We start from the raw sequence: 4988 nt of genomic DNA, 5'->3' as shown, positions 1-4988 counted from the left end.
TGTTGGAAAGATTAGCCGGAAATAGTTACTATTGTTTTCTTGATGGATTTTCTGGATATTTTCAAATTCCAATAGCACCCGAAGATCAAGAGAAAACCACGTTCACGTGCCCTTATGGTACTTTTGCTTACAAACGCATGCCATTTGGACTTTGCAACGCTCCTGCAACCTTTCAAAGGTGCATGATGGTGATTTTTCACGACATGATTGAAGAATGCATGGAAGTTTTCATGGATGACTTTTCAGTCTTCGGTGATACATTTGAATCATGTTTAGTTAATCTGGAACGAATGCTTATTAGATGCGAACAATCAAATCTAGTTCTTAATTGGGAGAAATGCCATTTCATGGTTAAAGAAGGCATCGTTCTTGGACATAAAATTTCAAAGGAAGGAATTGAAGTGGATAGAGCTAAAGTAGATGTAATTGCTAAACTTCCACATCCCACCAATGTTAGAGGAGTTTGGAGTTTTCTAGGGCATCCCGGTTTTTACCGGCGTTTCATTAAAGATTTTTCTAAAATTGCCACTCCTATGAATAAACTCCTAGAAAAGGATGCTCCATTCGTCTTTTCGGATGAATGCATCAAATCTTTTAATATTCTTAAAGAGAAACTCACTAATGCGCCGATCATGATAACACCAAATTGGAATCTACCGTTTGAACTAATGTGCGATGCAAGTGATTTTGCAATGGGAGCCGTTTTAGGACAAAGGATTGAAAAAAGATTTCAACCTATATATTATGCTAGTAAGATGTTACAAGGAGCACAAACGAACTATACAACTACTGAAAAAGAACTCCTTGCTATTGTCTTCGCTTTGAACAAATTTCGTTCATATCTCGTTCTAGCAAAAACGGTGGTCTATACCGACCATTCTGCTCTTAGATACCTATTTTCGAAACAAGATGCCAAACCAAGATTAATCCGTTGGATCTTACTCTTACAAGAGTTCGACATTGAAATCCGAGATAAAAAGGGAGAAGAAAATCTCGCCGCTGATCATCTTTCTCGTCTTGAAAATCCCGAATTAGAAGTTCTAAATGAATCGGCCATACAAGACAACTTTCCTGATGAATATCTATTGAAGATAGATTATAATGAAATTCCATGGTTTGCAGACTATGCAAACTACTTAGTATGTGGATTCCTTGAGAAAGGATTGTCGTTCCAAAAACGAAAGAAATTCATCAGTGATATAAAACACTATTTCTGGGAAGATCCACATTTGTTTAAAAGTTATCCCGATGGAATAATACGTCGATGTGTATTCGGAGATGAAGCTAGTAAAATCTTAAACCATTGTCACACAGGACCAACAGGAGGGCATTATGGGCCTTAACTCACAGCAAGAAATGTTTACGATGCTGGATTTTATTGGCCTACAATTTTCAAAGACGCACACCTTCTTTGCAAATCCTGTGATGCTTGTCAAAGGGCCAGAAAAATAAGTCAACGTGATGAAATGCCACAAAATGTCATTCAAGTATGTGAAGTATTTGACATTTGGGGTATTGACTTTATGGGTCCATTTCCAAAATCTCATAATAATCTCTACATTCTCGTAGCCATTGACTATGTATCTAAATGGGCGAAAGCACAAGCTCTCCCAACTAACGATGCACGAGTTGTAGTTAACTTTTTAAAACGTCTTTTTGCAAGGTTTGGAACACCGAAAGCTTTAATAAGTGATCGGGGTACTCATTTCTGTAATAATCAACTTGAGAAAGTTCTCAAAAGATATGGAGTAACTCATAAAATCTCCACCGCATATCATCCACAGACAAGTGGACAAGTTGAAAATACCAACCGAGCATTAAAACGTATTCTAGAGAAAATCGTAGGATCAAATCCGAAGGAATGGTTCATAAAATTGGAGGATGCACTCTGGGCTTTTAGAACAGCCTATAAAACTCCAATTGGAACCACACCTTTTAGACTCGTTTATGGAAAAGCATGTCACCTTCTAGTAGAAATTGAACACAAAGCATTTTGGGCTTTGAAAACATGTAATCTTGATTTACATGAAGCTGGACGTCTACGGTTAAGTTAATTAAACGAATTAGAAGAATTAAGACAAGAAGCATACGAAAATTCGTTAATCTATAAGGAAAGAACGAAGAAATGGCATGATAAAAGAATCAGAAGTTCAAAAAAATTTAAAGAAGGAGACAGAGTTCTTCTTTTCAATTCACGATTCAAGCTATTTCCTGGAAAATTGAAATCAAGATGGTCTGGACTATTCATAGTCAAAAGAGTTTTCCCATACGGAACAGTAGAATTAATAAATTCAAATGGGATTGAATTTAAGGTTAATGGTCACAGAGTTAAACACTAAATAGATAGTCCGATGGAAGTTGACAACGAAGTTAATCACAATTTCGATACCACAGCTAACTAAGTGTGGGGAGAATCAAGTCTTTAAAGGATAATATGTATTTCTGTTAGAGTTAGATTTTCTGTTTTCGTGTAGTTCTCGAAAATAGAACCCGAATGGTCTTTCCCTAGCAGACCCTAAAGAACTAGTCTTCTCCCCCCCATTCTGAATTTTAATTTTTTTTAGGTTTTTCGAAATGAAGACTTCCTGTGAACTAAACCATGGTCTAATGCTACACGCTTTGATCACTAAACGTAATAATGACACACTTTCGAGTGAAATAGTATCATTAATCAGAGGTAAATTGGACGGAGTAAGAAAAGAATCCAGATGCGAAGATAATAAGTTACAATTTGGTAAAGGAAAATCAAAATCCGCAGCGAAAAGAAGAGCACGACACCTTGAAAAATGTCACAAATGCGGAAAATGGTCACACGAAGGTAAATGTTCAAATAATCAAACCTATTCAAATACCGAATTTGTTACTTTATGCAGAGATGGACCGTTCATATGTTTAGAAGAAAAAACATTAAATGCTTGAGGTTACGCCTATGTAGCCATGGAAAACCAATTAGTCCGACTATCTTATGAGTGGGCTAGAGCATATCATTAAGAATTTTATTTCACAGGTAAGTTTGTACAGTTTATATTTTTATTTTTATTTTTATTTTTAACATTTTGATAATAAACGCTAATTTGTTCACTATAAAGTATTAAATTGGTATTCAATAAAATTAGGTCTTGCGACCGAAATTATTGATATCATACAAAAATTTATTACATCACTGCGAAATTTAACGTTTATTCTTAAGGTATAAATATCTTTAATCAATCAACACAAAATATTTCAAAAATTCCTCATGAGTTAAATTAGGTCATGGAACCGAAATTACTTTACCGAAAAGAGGGGAGTATATTTTTGATAATATTTGATTGATTAAAGTGGGATAAAAGCCAAAAATATTTTTAATTTTATTTTTACCATGTTTTAAAATTAATAAATTAATATTAAATAAATATTGTAAACTTTTAAAATTGTAAATATTTGGAAAATTAATATTTTTAATATAAGTTTGTATGTATAAAAACAAAAATATAATTTAAGTTTGGTGTGAATTTATAATATGAATTTTTAATTAAGTTTGGTGTGAATTTTTAATTTTATGCATTTTAAATTTAAGTTTGGTGTGAATTTAAAAATAAAAATTTACTTTATTTCGCTAAGTTAAAAATATGATTTTTAAAATTCGTCGTGAGTTGAAGACTAGGTCGTTGAACCGAAATTGCTTTACCCGAGGGAGGGACGAGAACTTTTATTATCATTATTTTTAATCTTATTGAATTAAAGTATGCCAAAAACATTAAAAAACCCAAAAATCTTTGCTTTTAAAACAATCGCTAAAAAAAAAGACAAATTTTAAAATTTTGTCGAGGGACGGACTAGGACATCGTTCCGAAACAACCTCGTCCTAAATAACAAGGGAAACGAAATTTTAAAATTAATTAAATAATTGTTTTAATTAGTATAAGATCAATTATTGTTAAAAAAAAAAAAAAACGCCGCGACTCGCGGAGTTTAAAGGGGAGGAGTACCGCGACTCGCGGAGCTTTCAAAATCAAGAAAAAAAATAAAAGGGACCGAACAGATCAGTCTACACACAAACATCCCATAAAAACTGCGAAAATACATACGAAAAACACACACAAAATCGAATTTTTTCACCATTTTTTATCAAATCTTTCACAAAATCATGTTGAGAAGAATGCTATCAAGGAATTACTCAAGGAAAACGGTAAATTTCTACACCTAAACACCATTTAATCCGAAAATTAGTGTTCTTGAACAAATTTATACCCAATTCGATTTTGATGCTTTTTAGTGTAATTATGCTTAAATTGCTTATGTATTATGCTTGTATAACCTAGAGTGATGCTATTTAACACGATTAGAAGCCTTAAACTTCAAATTTTGAGTAATCTAGGGTTTGTGTTCTTGAGTAATTTGGGGCTTTTTGATATAAACAGGTTATGGCCGATTTTTGTCATGAATTATTGCTAAATTAAGTAGTGTAACATGTTTAGGTAGTTAAATGATCCAAACTTTGAGCCTAAACATGATTTTTGAGAATTAAAGTGGACTTTTTCAAGTCTAAAATTCATGAACTTGATTTTTGAGAGATAATGCCATTTGAAACTTGTTTAATTACTAATAATGATTATTTTGACATGTTATTTGAGTTGAATGCTTATGAACTTAGCGAACATTTTCGTATATGCTTATTTGAAAAAGTGTAGATTTAATAAAAATATGAAAATGAGCATAAGTTTGATATAAATTGAACATATCATTGTAATTATTTTGATTGATGATTTTGCTGACTCTAATGCATATTTGGATGCACAAAAATTGTGTTTAATATGTTTTGCAGACTGAAAGGGGTGAATCTTCATCCCAAGCTCGCATTGCTCCTCCTGAGAATGCGGAACAACAGGATGTTGATAACTATTACAAACAAGATATACCTCATCCAGTTATGACATTTTCAGATATGCACGTGGAAAATTTGCACCCAAACTTGAGATTAGACAGACGTTGGATATATTATCCAA

The sequence above is a fragment of the Rutidosis leptorrhynchoides genome, chromosome 9 (assembly GCF_046630445.1).
Source record: "Rutidosis leptorrhynchoides isolate AG116_Rl617_1_P2 chromosome 9, CSIRO_AGI_Rlap_v1, whole genome shotgun sequence".
Taxonomy (NCBI): domain Eukaryota; kingdom Viridiplantae; phylum Streptophyta; class Magnoliopsida; order Asterales; family Asteraceae; genus Rutidosis; species Rutidosis leptorrhynchoides.
The sequence above is the reverse complement of the archived record's forward strand: the minus strand, read 5'-3'. Positions refer to the sequence as shown.